The sequence below is a fragment of the Trachymyrmex cornetzi genome, unplaced genomic scaffold (assembly GCF_001594075.2).
Source record: "Trachymyrmex cornetzi isolate Tcor2-1 unplaced genomic scaffold, Tcor1.1 scaffold23, whole genome shotgun sequence".
NCBI classification, from domain to species: Eukaryota; Metazoa; Arthropoda; class Insecta; order Hymenoptera; family Formicidae; genus Trachymyrmex; species Trachymyrmex cornetzi.
The window spans coordinates 1,991,124-2,011,490 of NW_017296956.1; the positions used below are offsets into that span (position 1 = coordinate 1,991,124).

The 20,367-nt window shown below is 30.4% G+C and overlaps 1 protein-coding gene and 1 pseudogene across 1 annotated transcript in view; both read right to left on the reverse strand.

Annotated features, from left to right (window-relative positions):
• 5-HT7 (5-hydroxytryptamine receptor 7) overlaps positions 1-16,133 on the reverse strand; it is a 46,559-nt gene extending 30,426 nt beyond the window's left edge. The window contains exon 1 of the mRNA XM_018507108.1: positions 15,494-16,133. The gene's annotated coding sequence lies outside the window, so the exon portion shown is untranslated. The remainder of the gene's footprint in view (positions 1-15,493) is intronic.
• On the reverse strand, positions 7,909-10,125 carry LOC108760855 (uncharacterized; annotated as a pseudogene).
• Positions 16,134-20,367: the final 4,234 nt, after the last annotated feature.

Genomic DNA, 20,367 nt, shown 5'->3' on the forward strand with positions numbered 1-20,367 from the left:
TCTAGAATATGCACAATTACGTACACGTGTGGACAATGAGGACGTTGCGACGTTTTTTTTTTCGATAATACGCAAAAAACTTTCAACCATCTATCGATGCGTGTAACGAGCATTTATGACAGCTGACAAAGTCATACAGAATCAAAGTACACAAGGTGAAGTCAAGAAATGTGCGACGTGACGTATACTTAAGATATTAATTAGATTCTAGGTAAGATTAGGGTAAATATAAAAGAATAACCCATACAGACAATATTATTTGATAATTTTATTTACATTTCTGATGCAATAAAAATTAATATAACAAGGTAACATATAACAAAGATATATTATTAATATGTAATTACGTAATTACATATTAATAATATAAATATACAGCATGTTTGGTAATTATGCCGACAACGCTCGTAGGCAGGTAGAGCGGATTAAACTGAGTCGAAAGTCTTGTACCATTTTGCAATAATTAACGAGATATTGATTATTGTTTATTATACGATATTGGGTAAATATCGACAAAAGGAGATCCAACTCCGATAATTTTATCTTAACATATGTCAAAGATCATAATCCTAAGTTCCAACAGGTTTCAATGGTGATCGTCCTTTGTTTAAAAATTATTAACAAGAAAAATTTATTTAAATAATAACATCTCATTTCTGCTATATGCTATAATACTAACAATCATTTCACATCCCCTTCCCTGTTTATGTAATAACTGTTCATGCAAAATGATGTTCATCCCACTTCCCCCTAGGGAGAGAGGAGGGAGGTTCGACTGTCCACACGAAGCGTCGTACGCCCCGAGGCAGGGGGGAAGTGGGGTGGATCTCGCTTCGCGTGGAAAGTCGAAAACCCATGTGAAACAATTATAGACTTCGTTTCGCCCTGTAAAGCAATAAACTTTTTTCACTAATAACTTTTTAACAAAGAACAATCACTAACTAAAACCTTTTGAAGATCACTCAGGATCATGATCTTGACAAAATATGTCAAGGTTAAGATCATCGAAGTTGGATCTCCTTTTGTTGATATTAACTAGTTATTGTTTATTACAAGCAGCAAGTTAAGTACAACCGCGGAAAAAAGTAATTCCCTGCGCGCCTAGCGACCACGATCAATGAGCGTTATACATTTGACGGTACTGGCCGGCCAGATACGCGCTTATTCAGCAATCTCCAGAAATTGATATCTTGTTAACTGTTGCAAAAATTGCAAAATGGTACAGGACTTTTCGACTCACAATAGGTTTAATCCGGTCTAGCTGCCCATGAGTGTGTCAACAGTATTACCAAACACCTTGTATATAAATTATCTAATATATGTTATATAACAATATACTATAATTATATACTATATTAGATTGTTCAAAAAGTTCTATGGTATTCCGTTAGCTCAGAATTATATATATATATAGAATATATTTGTTATAAAATTTTCAACTATCTGATGTGAAAACTTACAATTTTCTTAAAAAATTTATTTTTTTAAAATGTTCTTACGATTTTTTGTTACTGAGTTACACACAGGTTAAATAAAAGAGCATTCTGATTTTGACTGCTAATAACTTCGTTAAAAATCGTAATTAAAAAAATAGATTCTTAAAGCTGAAACTTTGCTCTATCAAATGGTATAATTGCTAACTTTTTAAATGTAGAATATATGTATATAAATTTGAGTTAAAAATGTGACATTACTGTTTTTATAATCATTCTGCAAAGAGAGAGAAAAGTAATGTCGCATTTTTAGCTCAAATATATATATATTCTACATTTAAAAAATTAGAACATTTAAAAACATATAAAAAATTTTTTACCGAGAAAGAAAATAGCGAGGTCCGTTGCTCTTCGGCACATGGATGTTGCAGGCAGAAATCCTTTCATTTGAAGTGTCTGAGTAACAGAATTAAAATATTATAGTTAATATAAGGTATAATACTGTCAAATGAATTATTATATTTAATGTTATAACATACCTCCTAGATATAAGTACCTGGATATATTACCTAGGTACTTATAAGCGGAAATATTTATACCCCTGTACTTTTATAATATATAATAATTATATAATATGTCATATTTTAATATATAACTGTTATATACTACTATATATATAATATATATAATATATATTAGATAATTTATGTATATTTTATATATATTTATTAAGTATATATTATTTATTAAGTAATTTATCTATATTTATGTTACGAGCAATTTGATTAATTCAGGATTTATATACATAATGTCGACCAATATGAATAATGCTTGCTTGTTTTGGAAAATTTGAATAATGGAAGCAAAAATGTTCAAATTAGTCAAAATGATCGATCATTATAAATTATGCCCACGTACAAATAAGAAGTGTGATTAATAAACTAAAAGACCGAAAATGTCATTATAAAAGAATAGGGCAGTGTTTTTTCTACAATCTCACTTATTACTTATTATACGATATGCATTTAAATATTTTTTATTTATTTGATTACTTCTGCTAATATATTTCTGCTAATGTGTAAAGAACTTTTAATATACAAATTATTTAATTTACATATTATTGCATATCTAAAACGTTTTATTATTGTTAAAATCTCTTTGGCCTTACTAAATTAATTTACCATACATATATTACAAATGGATACTTCGTAAAATTAGCAAAGGCCACTATGCAAGGTTAAATTTAAATCGATATAAACTTTGTGCACTGAGGTCTTGTTCGTTCCTGCAATGTCACCACAGTTTTAGTACGTGATAGATTCAATTTGATAAGATGAAAGATATTATCATCAATAATGTACATACTAATGTAAATAAATAAAAAAGATTTATAAACTTATAATGGAATACAAAAATGAGGAAAAATAAGTGATTCTGTATATAAATACAAATTTATTAACCTTTTATAACAATAAGTTATTAATTAATAAGATTATTAATTAATAAGGAAATCTGTAACAGTAATTTATTATTACCAATTAAGCTCAATTTATGTAATTGCATAAAGGTTGTTTGCGAGCTGCTTATCTTACGTAACAAATGTCGAAATTGTTACGATTATTTTATAAATATTGTAATGAAAAATAAACATATATTATTTTATTTAAAAAATATGTGACTTTATTCATATAAAAAGTTGAATTTTTATTTTACATGAGCAAAAAAAATTATTTATGTACAGAGAATAAATTTGATAATAAATTAAAAAAAAAGAAGTTTTATTTATTTCAAAAGAATAAGAAATAAATAAGTGAAAAATAAATGAAAAGTGATAATAAAATAAATAACAGTAAAAAAACTTTAAATAAACAGGACAAAAACTTATTTTAAATATTGAAAAAGTTTTTTAATTTAAATCAATATACAGTAATATTTAAATAATTTTTTAAATAAAAATTAAGAATAATTATTCGTTTCTACATTATAAAGTTTTAATCCATTCAAACGTTAATAAAGCTTTTAATATGGGATAATACATAAGATAATAAGATATATAGTAAGAAAAATAAAACGACAAAAAGATTAAATAAAAATACCAATACTCAACCTGATTAACTTGTGACTAGGCTTGATGTTTCATCCAATGAGCTTTACCTGTCATGATCCCAGATAACATTTATGTTGCATAAGATACGTAAAAGACGTCTTTTAGATGTCTTACGTCTAAAAGATGTCTAAAAGACACCTGGATAGATTTAGATATTTTATGCAAATGCATATTATCCGGGATGTCATGGATGAAGCCCATTAGGTAAAACATCAGGTTAAGTATAACCACAAGTTAACTAGATAATGAAAAACCGGGCTAGAGAGAAATAAACCAATTACTTATTCAAACAAGATGAACTATCATGACATTTTGAATTACATTGCTTCTCTTCTTACGCCCGCAGCTACACTTATCAGACGAGCATTTTCCTTTACAATTATACCTCTTAAATCCTTGAACTTCAAATAGAGAAAATTTCCTCGCATTTTCGTATGCAAATTTGTGTATAGTTGAAACATCATCGGAGTTAATGAACGATTCTCTACATATAAAAAATTCATATATAGAATTTTTATAACACACCGTATTCTATTCCTAGCTCATAAAAACCATTACTTTTAGATAATATCACCGCTAGCAGATTTTTTTTATCATTTCTATCCCTATGAACATCGGGTGTACGTAATCTGACTGTTTCGCCGACGTTTAGCTCAGACAATTTTGCAGAATCTTTTTCATTTTCTCACTTGAATTTGTAAATTAAATTTTGCCTTTTTCTGAGTGTCAAGAACTTTAGCTCTATTTTCTACAATTTTTCTAACTTCTAAATAATCGTTAGCTTCTTTATCTTTTCTTCCATTTTTATTTTTATCTTCTTCATTTTGTTCATTATCCTCTGCATCACTGTTGTAATGTTCTTCACCTTACGTTTTATTTTCATCTTCTTCATCCTGTTCATTGTCATTATCTTCTGTATCACTGTTATGGTTTTCTTGGCCTTGCGTTTTATTTTCATCTTTTTCAGCTTTACTATCTCCAGATACATTTAAACGTACTATTTCTTCTAAATCTTCTTCAGATTTTATGGACTGTATGGTTTCTTCGAGCAAATTGGAACTTTTAAGTCCTGGTTGGCTGAACATAACTTCATACGAACAACATTTTATACCTTCGTGGTAGGCTCTATTTTTAAATTGTACAAAGCGCAAACCATCATTCCATTGTTTTATGAGTTTGAAGCCAAGTGCTAAAGATGTTTTCGACTTGGTTGGTACGTTCAATAGATCCTTAACTTTGACTATGACGCAGTTTTTCATGGACAATTTTTAATTCAGACCATATGGAATAAACTTCTTCAGTAACTTGATTATCGAAGTGAAGAGTAAAACGCTGAGATTTTTAGCCAACCGAAACGCAGAAAAAATAGCGAAATGTGATTATATTTGCGGACATTATACGAAAAGCGGAGATATGCATTCTGTATACGCTGAGACAACGCCGGTATGTAGATTAGATCAGCGTAGTTGAATAAAGAGATTATAAGCAGTTTGGAGATAAAGAGTAAAAGTTAAAATATGATTATAAAAAAATTAATAATTTATGGAATATTTAATATGTTAAAATGGTGCCAAAATAAAGTACAAAATATCTCTCGCGAGTTATTAATTTTTTTATATCTCCACTTTAATACTTTTATACGAAGAATAATTAGAGAAGTTATATTACATAAATAAAACTATATAATTGCATTTATTATATAATTATACAATTGCATTCAAAATTAAACGTCACGTCAAAATTTTGGCACGTCCACCAAGAAAGTACCAGTTACTATCAAAAAATATCCTCCTAAAAAAAAAATAAATTTCACTTGAAACATTTTTTTAAATAATGAATAGTTTGGGAGATAATCGAAGTGTCAAATGAAACATGTAATAAAAATGTAATTATCCTGTAATAAAAATTTGTAATTATATACCATAATATCACAATCTATAGTTGCTATGTAAGCCTGAAATACCATAAGAAAATAAGGCATGAAATAAAAGAAAAATAATTTAAAACTGCACCCATCACACTTTTGTATTAAAAAATCTAAAAAAAAATGTTTCTAGTTACATACACTGAGAAAAAAGTTTTGTTGATATATGACCAACAAAAAGTTTTTCGTTGTCCTAACCAAAATTTGGTTATTCTAACCAAATTTTTGGTTAGGACAATAAAGTTTTTGTTAAAATATGTAACTAACAAAAACTTTTATGTTATTCTAACAAAAAAATTTGTTAGCATAACTAAATTTTGGTTAGGACAACGAAAAATTTTTTGTTGGTCATATATCAACAAAACTTTTTTCTGAGTGTATGTATCTAGCTTTCTAATTAATTAAACGCGTTGTGTATATACATATATAGAGTGTCCCAAAATTGACGATAAATATTTTATAAACAGATTCTTTGTAACATTTTAAGATGAAAAGTCTAATACAAAAATGTTAAGCTATGATAATTTTCAACACTTTTTTGCGCCAAAGATATTTTAAATATATTTCCTATACGGGGCTCCGATAAAATACTGTTCCTATTAAAATAAATAAAATCGTCTCTTAAAAATGGGAGACAGACCCCTACGGAAAGTTATGCGTCTTCTGGAATTGAGAAACATGGCACTCAAAATGTTGAATAGGAAGAGTTTAAATATTACGAATGACAGGGCTATAATTTCGCACTCTTAGGGACGGCAAGATGGTCAGTGTTAAAGTGTTTCTCGAACTTCACTGGCTTTGACAATAACAAAATTCAGCACCTTCGCACTGACCAGCTTGCTATTCCTGAGTGCACGAAATTCTAGACCTATCATTCGTAATTTTTAAGCTCTTCCAATTTGAAAACTATCATAACCTTGATATTTTCGTATTAACTTTTCGTCTTAAAAGAATCTATCTTTAAATATTTATCGTCAGTTTTAGGATATCCTGTATAATTGCAATATTAAAACATTTTATGGAAATTAGTTAGATAAAGTGTTTAATTTACAAATCGCAAATACTTTTTTTATTTTTAAATCAAAATATGGTGCTATCCAGCAGCACTGGAATTGAATGAAAATAGAGTGTCGTTGAACAGTATGCAGCACCGCCGTAAGTTACTACAACTATAAAAATGCTCACAATGTAGTAACGTATTGTCAGCGATATGTGATGCACAATATTATATTTCATTATATCGACATCGGGGATAAAGCCTACGGATGATAAAGCGATAGTGACATTTTTCAAGCCAGCACAATTGATCAGAAATTCGATGCGGACCATATGAATATGTCAAAACCAGTAACAGTTGAAGAAGGGCGAATATTATCGTACTGTCTTGTTGGAGACGAAACTTTCCTTCTTAAGTCGTATCTGCATCGCCCTTTTCCAGGTAAGAATGGACTTACATCAGAGCAAGTTGTGCATAGTCATCGCTTGAGTCGTGCCCGGAGAATGATTGAGAATGCTTTCAATACTTTAGCAAGTCCGGGTGAATATATCGAAAACCGATAATTGCTAATCCAGAAAACGTGATGTTAATGATTCAAAAGCAACAGTTTGCTTACACAATTAGCTGCAAAAAAGCGATGCAAACAATGTTACATATTTGTACGCAGGTTTAGTTCAAACAGGTTCAGGTATTGGCGAAGAATAATAAAAGATAGATGTGCACTTACAGATGTAACCCAAACACGAGTACTCGCAGGTGCACGGCAATTGGGGATGAATTTTGTGATTATTTTAACAGCGAAGGATCAGTATCGTGAAGGATAATTTTTAAGATAGTTATTTAATTATATAAAATAATACGATATAAATCGATGATCAAAGTTAATTTGTGAAGATTATTGTTAGTCAAATTTTAGTCAAATGATTTAGTCAAACGATGTTGCAAGGCCGATAGTATACCGCACAGTCTGTCCGAGAGAAATAAATGTAATTAGAATTTTATATATAATTACATTATGCCAACATTTTTATTGGAATAATAATAATAATTATATATAAAGCCTTGACCGTATTTGGCGATTCTTCATATAGTTATGAACATAATATAAATAATTTACAATAAATAAATAAATAAAAAATAATCTCTGTGTACCTAAAATAAATATTATTGTTCACAGATTATTTGCTAGTTCCGCGTCTTAGGTCCAGCTTCACGCTGAAAGGTTTTCTGCATGTAGGAAAGCTGGAGTCGCTTATACAGAATTACAAATTACATTTTACAAAATATACAAATTTATTTTTTAAATTTATACAAAATTACTGGTTATAAAAATATTTAATTACTAACATTTAATTACTTATTATATAAGTATTATTTATTAATGACATATATAAATAATTAATTTTACTATTAAATTACTTATTTAAAGTTATTTATTTATGCTTGTTCATTCGCAAGTTCGCGTTTAGCGTCGAAAAGACTTTCGAAAACAGACAGCGTATGATCTCGTTTCATGCATCTTCGTCCTCGATTCCTCGTAGGTTGTTCTTCATAAGTCTCGTGAAGTGTATAACAGAATCTTCGCGCGCGAGTTCCGGTACGGTGAAAGATTTCGTTACTTCCACGTTTACATAATCAGGCTGGTCGAAAATGCATGATGTCACTAAAACTTCCGCCAATTAAATCCTGTAGCTCACCATCATTATCAAGTACTCGTCGTTTCCCGGTCGTAGAACTGTTTCCTGCAAAAATTAAAGTATATAATTATTTTTTCGTTTATGCACGTCATTATTACCATTGAAATACCTATAAGGTATACTTGATAAGTTACTGGCATATCTATCGTTTGAACTGTTGGTGTCCAGTTTGTAATTTTCATCATTCGCTGCCTCTCCAGTATCATCCATTGCCAGAGCTTCAGTGTCCAATGCGTTCGTTGTCATTCTGTAACAAAAGATATCACACAGTACATAATATTGCAGTAATATTGCCAAAATATCGCACAAATATTTCTGCTATAGATTTTCGCGGACATTTAATATTGCAGCGATATTTATTCAACATTATTTATATATATTGAATATTATTGTAATATTGTGAAATTATTGAAATATTGCATGCTGTGTGATGTATTACGTATAAATCATGTAGCTGAAGACCTAAAAGAAATTGCATGCTCTCGTAATAGACCCACGAACTACGTGGTGAGGTCGTAGATTCATTCGACAACTTTTTCTTTCTACAATACCCTGAGTAAGCTCTGAGCAAGCCCTGAGTCTCAGACAGATTTCCACTTCTTGAGTTCTTTGACTAACATTACTCCTATAGAAAAAAACATATAATTAATATTTAATTAAAATGTGTAATTAATGTCAAAGAATAATATGTCATAATGTAAAAGAAATTAGTACTACTAAGCTTTATGAAAATTTCTTCCTACAGTATCTTTTTCCAACGGATTCCGCGCTCTGCAAGTGGAAATTTGAAATTCTACAGAGACGCCGAACATATGAGATAAGCTGCTCCTCCAGACGAATTTTCTCATTCGTCCAGGGAGCGCTACTTTGAGCACCTTCACTGTAGCTGCAATTGTCGGCCACTGCCTGCAGCCGACAACTAAATTCTGCGTAGAAAGTTACCGTCATCTGTAAAATATGAATAAGGACAACAAATTAAATAAAGTTTTAATTTTCATTCAATTCCGTACTTTTTATTATTCAGTACTTACCATCTTTTGCATAAAAATATAAATTTTTATCAGTGACGACTTAATGGTAACATTGTACACATTCATGAGTCTAGATTTTCGCACAAATGGTCTTACAGATCTCGCAAGTATAGCACATGGCCTTAGCTGAAATTATAATAATCATAAGAAAATATTAAAACAAAATGAAATAAAAAATAATCGAAAACAAATATAAAATAAATGTGGTTAAGAGTCTGTTTTCTTTTTCTTCTAACATTTAAAGACCTAATAAAGGTTGAAAAGTTTATTTATTATATGACAAGACTGTTTTTAATAGTAGCACGAACACCTATATAGTTTCGGCTCGTAGCCTCTTTTTCTTACTAATTTAGTTGATTCTAATTAAGCCCTCTTGTATTAATAAATTAATTTTATTTAAAACGATTAAAAATTTTTTATGTTTACTAACCTCGCTAGATTCTCCATCGTTCTGCATTTTGAAGTCCTTGCTGGTCGCTCACGTATTCAATGTATATTAGTACATATCCCATAGTTCAATAAATCGAACTATCGGAGATCATATCCGGATATAGCGAGGGGTAAACCGTTGAGGGCATTGCGATGTACAGATTTGGGGCATTACTGAGCATTACTGCAGGGCATTACTTAAGAGAATTGCGTATTATAATAAGCTAGGTATGAAGTTATGCATTACTAGAGCATTAATGGGCATTACCAGGGCATTAATAGGCATTACTAGGGCATTAATGGGCATTATTAGGACATTAGTGGGCATAAAAATTGGGCATTATTTGGACATTACTGGGCATTAGTAGGCATTGGTGCACACAATTTTGATCAGCGGTTTACCCCTCGTGTAACACTTATACAAGTTCCAAAATAGAAATATTAATCAGTTCCGCTTTTCTTTTGGAAAGTTTAAAAGTACTAAGTACCATTGCATTTTTTAATTTAATAACCATTAGTTACAAACAGTACGACAAAGAATTTAATAATCATTAATTAGGGACAACACAACAAAGAATATTTGAAAAAAATTTTATTGCAAACATACTGAAGATGACCCGATAGAAGGTCGAAACGTTTATGTGTACAAAGATATATATATATATATATTTATATATATATATATATATATTGTATATAAATGTCATAATGAACATTATAAACAGTAATCAATAACGATTGTTTTTCACATTAAGACTATGTAGGTTTTCATGCTCTTCATACAAAGGAATTGATTTATACATAAGCCGTTTGCATTTTATGTTTTATTACTCATTTTCAAATATACAAAAAATTTTTGATAAGAAATAATTAATTTTATAGGGCCTATAAACAGATGTAGACGTGAACTCTTCGCCGAAGTTGTAAGCTGATGGCAGTTATAGTGCCTTTTGCACCCGTTTGACAAATACAAAATAATTTCTTGTTATTTATGAAATTACTTTCTCAATAAACAAATAAAATAAGAAAAAGGTTAAAAAATGAGAAAATGGCAGCATTAAAAAAAAATTACAATTTTGACCAAAAAATTTCTTTTTATTTATTCAATAAAAAATTGTTCAAATTAATTATTTTATTAATCTTACAAGATTATCAATGAAAATATTTGATAAACTTTATGTGTTACATCGGTATAACTTGATTGATCGAATAGTTTGTGAGTATTTTTCTCAACAATTTCAATAAGTAAAGTATTTATGTATTTAAGTTCTAAAAGTATACACTAGTTTAGCTACAGAAAACAAATTTATAGACGGAGTCGAGTAAAAAGTCTCGCAACGCAAAAAATGGATTGAGGTTCCTTAAAACTTCGTATTTTATTCTGTAACTTCGGAAATATATTTTTTACATGTACTATTGATTAAAGGTAGAGCCGGATTAGCACTCGAGGCTAACCTAGACTATGTCTAAGAGCGGTAAGATTAGAGAGGCGGTATTTCTTTGACAAGAATTTCTAAAAAATAGCTATTTTTGCCAAACGCGAATAATTGAAAAAATTATCTATCGATCGACGATCACTATAGATCCGAGTCGAGGTGCTTCGCAATCTTTGTATCGATTTTGTTCTAACAAAGAGAAATGTGAGAGGGGGCATGCTGGCTTTTTTCGTGCAATTATCAACATATACATAGAATGGAATGAGTAGGTTTGCGGCAAATGTGTTTGCTATCAAAAAATCGCATAAAGTTCTATTGTAATAAATGAAGTATATAAAATTTTGTAATTTCTAAGTGTATTATAAAAACATTGTTGTAACAAAGCTAAATTGGGATAATCCTTACAGAAAATCCTTTTCTTTTTATTGTCGCAAACACAGGCTTGGAACATTCCAAAAAACATTCTAGAGGGTTGAATCGGGGCAGCAACAATTTAAATGGAGCGATGAAGAAACCTTGAAAGGAGCTTATCCGATCCTGATTAAAACAAAAATAAATAAAAAAATTTATTTTTGCTTTAATCGGGGCCGGATAAGCTCCTTTCTCCCATTTAATATCGATTTCCTTCTTCGTCTCTCTTTTCACATTTTCCCACCTTTTATTTCTTTCCTTTGTTTAACATTTCTCCTTTGACCGTTTGAGAAGACAAACATCTTATTTTTACATTTCATTGTACCATTTTAGTTAACGAATGCGTGTCTCAAGTTTTATATGTAAGTCCTTTTTTAAATAATTTTTTGGTTATTAACAAATAGTTTCAGGTTAATTTTATAATTAATTCTATTAATTTTCTTTGTACTTTATTAATACAATTACTGTTATTTGAATGTAAATTTTTGTCGTTTAATTTGGTTTATATATAACATGAACCTTATTTCAATGGCACTAGTAGTTGTTTTAACACCATTGTTGAGACAAAGAGACATTGCATATAAAAATACTTGCCGTGTAATTATATTCTGAATTGGCACACACAATTACAATTTGAAATAAGATTCGCTTTATATCAAGTAAGGATCGGCATGCGTATATAAAGGACTCGTTTTTCCCTATAAAAAGATATGTATACGTTTTTTTATTATTATTAAATGCATTTTTGCGTTGTATAATTATTAATTTACGAGATTTTATGTGATTATAAGATTCGAATTTGACGTTGAAAATTTTATGGATAAATATATACTGAAGATGATCGATGTTTAAGAATATATGTTTTCATTATTTGCTGTTATTTCAATTTTGTACTATAACATACCAGTAAATTATATGAAAATTAAATTTTAATAAATTAATGATTCTTTAGCAATTAACACTCTACGAAACTTGCAGTACTTTAAGTTTAAATATGAATTGTTATTCATTAGAATCTTGGATAATTGTTAGTTTCAAATTGTAAATTTTTTAATATCGTTTAAACCGTTTACACGAAACTCTTTTAAGTTATTAAAAAATTGTTCTAAAATAATCTCAGAGAGCTTCCGTATTTTAAAAAATGATAGTTGTATTTTGATGTTACAGCAGTACGAGTTAGTATTGAGCGAGTGGCAGACATCCTGCCGCCTACGCATGTATTGTTCAATATAATATATAATTAATAGTGCCATGATATTACCATAATATTTCCATTTGTTTCGAAGCTTTCGTGCAATGACGTTATTGTTGCTGAGATTGTCACGGAAAAACGACTGTTCCATGAAATAAATTATTCTCTTTGCACGCAGTGTTTGATAAGTATGATCGTGCTCAGGCATCAAACGAGTAGTGTAAACGGCGCACAGTTTAAAAAACTGAAAAATGTATTTTAAAAATCACATATTATAATATTATGAGATATTAAAATTTAGTCTTGACCGTATTTGGCGCTTCTTTTGATTTATTCATAAGGCAATCTAATTCAACTTATTATTGATGTTGTAAATATTATTAATTCCTTTATTTTTTTAAAATAGTTTTTTCAAAATTGAAAAAATACATTTATTTAATAATTTTTTTAATTTATTAAGAATTTTTACTAATTTATTAATAATTCTTACATTACAATTTCTTATTACTATTGAAAATGTTTTATTTAAAAAGTTTTAATTAGTATTAGTTGATTTTTGTTAAATGTTCATCAATATAATCTACAATTTCGCTATAAGAGTAATACAAAGTAATTAATAATTACATTATCAACAATTACATAATTAATAATTAAATGTTATCATATATTTTTTATAAATATAAATATTTTCTTTTTTCATGCAGACTTTTTTAACTTATATGAAGCTCTATCTGTTTTTGTTTAGACACTTTTACGGGTTTTGTGTTTCTGTTATTGAGAAGTAGCATTAATATAACCTGTTAACAATATTTTATTAAAATAATTTTAATTTAAATTGTTCATCTGGATGATATTCAAGTTCGAATAAAACCGTACTGTTTGAATAAAAACGTTTTATACAAGTTACTAATATGTAGCAATACTACCATATTGAGCAAATACGAATTCATTAAAAAATTTACAGACGAACTCATTCCAATAAAATTGTATGAAATATTAAATACTTTCAAAACGTTAGTACATTCTTTGATATTACAACGTAAATGGATTATTAATTGATTTCTTCTTTCTATATAATTATCTCTTACATAACCATGACATTAATTAATAATTTTACTCTTTATATATACGTACTAATAATTTGTAATATCTAGTGCAATACACTTTGTATATATTAATCAAACCTTCTCATTACACAGAATGTTGATACAGTTATGTTTAATTATGTATATTTTTAAAATACTCTCTTCAAAACCAAATTAATTACGTTCTTTTACTTTACCTTCTTTTTTAAACGGATAAAAATCTCATTTTAGATATTACTGTTTTAACTATTTACATACCTTCCATAATTTTGAAGTATTAGAAGTTTATGTCAAAACAAACTTCAATGAGACGCGTGACAATAAAAATGAGTATAGTTCCATAATAGATGAAACTTGAAAATAAAAGTATATATCATAAATTTTTCTGATGATAAATATTGGAAACTTGGACTCAATAAATGATCGAAATAATAGGAGTTGTATAAAATATAAATATATTATATATTTTGATTCTCTTCATCTTCAGACATTTTCCTTAATAACGCTTGATATTATGTACATTAGCCTCTTATTTTCTTTTTCTATCAATTTGTAGACTACGACTCAACTACACTTGACTCAATGATTTAATAAATTAAGAAATAAATCACTCTTGACGTTTACAAAGTATGATTACAATTTACTTTATATTTGCCTTGGTTAACGAGATTGCAAAATTGCATTCTCTCGTAAGTTAAGGATAAAAAGATTGTACAAATAATATTACGCTTGTGACTGCACACTTTGCGATTGCAATTTTCATATTATTTACATATTCAAGCCATACAATGTATAATCATAATACTTTAGAGGAACGTGTATAAAATATGGAATATTTTGACCTTGTTAATGAACTAGCTGAGTACTCTTTTCGTATAACTATATTGCTTCACTATGTTTTACTTTTTTTACACATTTACTAATTGCTTGCAAGGAGCATTTTAGAATATATTAAAGTAAGACATTGTCTCTTTCCCCGAGTTCATAATATATAGATATACTCACAAAATGATTAACTATCTATATATGGCTTAGCTTTATGTTGAAGTAATTCTTAAAAAGGTTCTATGAATTATTTCCGCAAATGTTTTCAACAAACATAACAAATAGCTTCTGAGTACAAGTGCTCCGAATATAAATATTATGTAATATGAGATAGAGTGTGGTCATTTTCAACCAAGAACGAATAGAATCTTCACAAGTTCATGTCCATAACCTTGCTTTAAGAGATCCTAAGCCGGAAATCCGTAAGAAATTGACCAATCACAGTCGATTATTTTTCTCATATTCGACCGTGATTGGTCAATTTCTTAAGGCTTTACGGCTTATGGCCTTTTGAAGCAAGGTTGTGGATCTAGACTAAGGGATTACATTTGGATTTATCATCGCGGCAAAAATACAAATCTATAAACATCGTTTGCGGTGAATAATTTTCATTCGTAATAAATTTCAAACAAGCAAGGACTTAATTTAAAAAGATAATAATTACGCTGGCAGTCGAGGACGTCTATCTTTGGTATATGTCGTCCTTTGACCGTACAATTCAAAGGATCGGGATTTTCGAAATTAACACGAATTTTACGGAGAGATAATACAATTGTATATACATATCTAAAAAAACATCAATTTTATCTCCTGTTCACTACCTGAAGCTGTTGTTCTCATCAACATTTTTTTCCCACAGAGACACGCGAATAGGTATAAGTATCAGAAAAAAGGAATTAAAATAAAAACAAATTATATCCACGTACCTATTAGCCCATTATGTGTATAATACTCCGATAAGTAGAGAAATCCAGAATTCCCGCTGTCATTATTAAAATCGATCGACGATCTTCGTACCAGCCTATGGGACTGTCGTCGTGAATAGTAGCGAGGATAGCGAGTAATAGTAGCAAGAATAGCAGCCTCCGTTCAAAAAGTTGACCGCTCCGCACGCAGTTTTGCAACAACGCTCCACGGCTGAAATTCTTTTATTTCGTTAGCCGCGTTACTCGCGTCTGCTCTTATCTAATCGATTGTATCAATTTCGACGTTTTAGAGGATGGCCTTGAAGGGTGCGGAGTGATCGAAGTCACACTCTTTTTAGGCTTTCGAGGGCTTGTCACTTCTTTTCGTACAACGAAGTTTTCACTTCTCGTCTGACGCAGTTGCATCCTTCCTTCGCTTGTTACACAGACGGGGTGGTGGGACTTTACATTAAAAATGGAAAGGGCAAGTTGCTGTGTGTTGATACAGGCGGTGAGTAACCAGGGTGATGAGTAAAGGAAGAGAGACAGCACGAGGATGAGCGGAGAGGAAGGGAAGATCTTCTCGGGAGAAGAAAAATAAACACGAGCACTCGCGATTCGTAACGAGACAGGACACAACACTATCAGATCAACTGAACGTTCGCCGTGTTACTAAATATAGGGAGAGGGACTTTTACCACTGAGTTGTGGATCCACCTCGCGCGGCGCAAGCGCTGCGCCGCGCCGTCAAACTGTGTTGTCCTGTCCAGAAAGGATTGACTCATGGTAACGCCCTAGTAGAGCATTTACTTGCTTTTATGCACGCTTCACGCGTTATGCGATCTTCATTCGCTTTCGGATCTTTTCGCAATTTTCCAAAAGCGAATGGGAGAATGTGAAGAAAATTTTAAGAGTTCGATTTCCAAAGATTTCCCTGTAAGACAATATTTTTAGCGATATATTCACGAGCCATAAAAAATCTCCCCCTTTTTAATGTGACGGATATATACTTTTAATATTGGGAAGCGTGCAATATCTAAGTAAGACGTAAATGTACAATATCTTCTTTAATATGTACATAGGAATGCATTTTTTTTCTGTGTTGTATCGTAAATGTTTCTATCTAAACGTTGAACCTCTTTTGTTTGTAACCGGAAATTGTTACGACAGTGGCAAACGAGAAAAATATTACGAGAGTAAAGAATATTGGTTTCTAGACGAAGAAAAAGAGTGCAATTATCTACAAAGAACTAGAGGAGAAACTGCGTCTTTTTAACTTTTCCAACTATTCTTCTTTTTTTTTTTTTAGCATTTATTCATCTTCGTGAACGGGAGAAATGAAATAGCAGGTGTCCGTAAGCGGAGTAGTGACGCATTTCTGCAGCTTTTTTCTGCATTATTTTTTCTCCAAATTAAAGTGACAGCCCTAAAAGTAATCAGTAATTCCAAAGTAAGTCTAATGCCCGTACTGGTAATTGAGTCTTATATTTAAGGCTTTCTTAAATTTATCTTCAGATACTCTACGAATTATATTTTATTGGCTACTGAGCATCTAAAGATAAATTTAAGGAAGCTTTAAATATAAGGTCTGACTGTGAATACGAACATTAATGTTCTTGGCCGAAGTAGTCATCCAGTTATATTGTGAATTGTAACATCGGAAGCGCGAAATGACACGTTACGTAACTTTTATTGCGATATGACTGGTGACTATACTTAGGGGCCTTAAAATATCACGCTATAAAGAAATGACAAATTAACTCATCGAAAATCGAATGCTTTTAAAATAAAAATCTTCAACTCGTCCGTTCTCGTGACGCAGTGTCTTATATACTAAAAGACAAATTACTTCGCGACGATGGCGATGCTTGACTCGACAAACTATGACAGATTACTCCGTCGACAGATTTTCGATTATCCGAGTGGAAGAAAGCGACTGATGCTAGCAGAGTAAATCTCTTAAAAATTGCTTTTTAAATTCCTCGCAGCTTGAAGAAGAGAATCTTTTCCCATTTCATAAAGCATAAGGGAGTATTCATCAATAGATTTTATCAGAGAGAATCGAGAACGAGTTTTCTCAGGCCTTCTTTCGCATAAAAGTACCATTGTTGTTAAAGAATATATCCCAAGGTTGCTTGAAATAGTCTCTGATTTATTTCTACATTATCCTTTCGTGTGACAGAGATTGAGAATCTCGATTACCAGAGAATGTCATTTATTGATGTGCTAATAATGAATAGTGCGGATACTATAATTTACTGCAATTTTAGAAAGAATCGTAAAACTAGTAACTTGTTCACGTAAGATTCGTAAGAACTTATGATTGGAACAAATATTTTATGTGTATTATAATGTACAGTTCATATTATTATAAATTTGATTTCTCATAAACTTGGCTGGCAAGAACTGTTTGTAAAGTTATGGTTCATGAATTTATCAAAAATTATTAATATTATTATTATTATACATATATGAAAGCAACGTATTACATTATAAAGTGTCTGAAGTTACTCGTATACATTTTCAAAATAAAGTACAATGATTTTTATCAAAAATGTGTCAAACAAAGGTTGTATGACTAGAAGTTAACATATAAATATTAAAGAATTATCAAAAAACCAATAATTTTCGAAATAAAAATAATTTTACGTAACTTTTTATACTTTATAATTTGATATATTTTTACATAAAATATAAAATGTCTCGTAAATTATTCATTCATTTTTTTATAGTTATACACTATTACGTATTTAGTATACTATTATTGTACTTTTATATATGTACCAAATGAAATAAATCACATAAAAAAAATACTTATAGCTACTTTTTAAAAAAAGTTCTTAATTGTACACTGCAAATTGCATAATTTTATAAAAAAACAACCCAGCAAATGATCACAACATGTAACTTAGATGTAGATATAATATTACACGAGCATCAGGAATGTTACATTAAAATTATTTGTAACGATAAATATCACGTATTGATACGGCTCTATATCAGAAACTTCGAACATTTTATATAAATATATATATCAATAGTATATTACTGCAATGTAATATAAACGTCTCTTTACATATTTCTATACGTATATACAAAATATATATACAGAATAAGACACAATAGTGATAAATTGACTCTATGGATAGTAAAAAATACATGAAAAGAATGCAACATGTATGTAACATTCAATTGTGAACTGACCGTGAGCAATCTGCAGGACAGTGTCTGGGGAGACATTATTAAAGCTATTAATTGTGTCATTTCATTTATATGGTATATTCATCTAAAACAAGGATAGAGTGACACAAAAAACATTAATAGCATCTTCTCGAATGCATCCCTGATGGCTAGAAGTTGGTTAAATTCAACGTATCTGTATGTATAAGTATATATATGTTATACGTATCAGTCATATAACGTTTAATTAAATTGCTTAATTAAAGATAAACAGTTGTGTTCATGTTATGCATTTTGATGTAAGCATACTGGCTGCATACTGAAAACGTTGCTCGGATGCCTCCAATGAAGCCACTGCATACTGGACGCGATGAGCGATGAGCGACGAGCGATATCTAATAAAAGCTCTGCTTTTTCTCTTAAGCCCATTCTAGATTAGACGCAAGCCGATCGCAAGTTTATTGCGACAGCCAATGCGAAGCGTTGATTTCAAAATGTAAGCTTCAGATTGGCTGTCGCAACAAACTTGCGATCGGTTTGCGTCTAATGTAGAATGGGCTTTATGCACTATTATGCGTTAGGGTATATCCACACAACTTGTATAGCTGCATAAACACATGCATAAAGAAAATTATCCAATCGCATTTCTCATACGAAGACGCACGTAAAATGTGATTGGATAATTTTCTTTATGCATATGTTTATGCGGCTATGCAAATTTGTATGGATATACCCTGCTTACGCGCTATGTAAAGCCCATTCTACAATTGCGTAAGAGTAATTAAAAGTAGTTGTAGTTATAAGAATTGATTAATCACAGTCGAACATTTTTTTCATATTCAACTGTGATTGGTTAATTCTTACAACTACACCATTTACAACTATGCTTACGCAATTGTAGAATGGGCTTAAAGTCTGTGCTGCGGCCTTTATTTTTAAGATCATCTCAAGCATAGGCTGCGTTCTGCAAAGAAAACTGCTTTCCATGACTGTTGTAAAATTCTTTACATTTGTTGATTGGTCTTGCCCTTAGTTTCTCATTGGATCTATATGAATAAATCAGTCATATTTAAGAATTTTACAATAGCTGCAAAGCTCCTTTTTCTACTGAATGCAGTCATTGGTTATATGCATTTTAGATCCATAAGGAATCAAAATCAAGAACCAATCGTATTGAAGAATTTTACAACAGTTGCTAAAGGTGCTTTCCATTTGATGACACAAGTCGATATAAGCGTCATTCTATCCTCGTTGACATTCAAAGAGTGACAAAGATAGAATGACACTTGTGTCGATTTGTGTCATCTAATGGAAAGCACCCATAGTTGCTTGCTCTGGGTATTGATCAAAGACATCAAGAATGAACTGCGCGACCGTGTGTCAAAATGGTCGATAGGGATGAGAGAGTGGGACCGTGGCAGACGGCCATTTCTATCTCTTTCCATTCAATGGTGTAATGGGAGAGAGAATGAGAGGGAGATTGGCCGTCTCCCACGGTCCCTTTCTCTCATTATTGTCGACCACATTTGATACATTACTTAGATACGGATCGCGCAGTTCATTCTCTATGGCTATGGTATTGATTATGTAACTTTTTCTCTAGGGCCGAAACGAGAAAAGTGAAAATTTTTTTAGATACGTGTGTATGTATATATACATATCACACGCACAATACATAAAGAATTCACTTTTCACATTTCCGCCCTAGAAAAAAA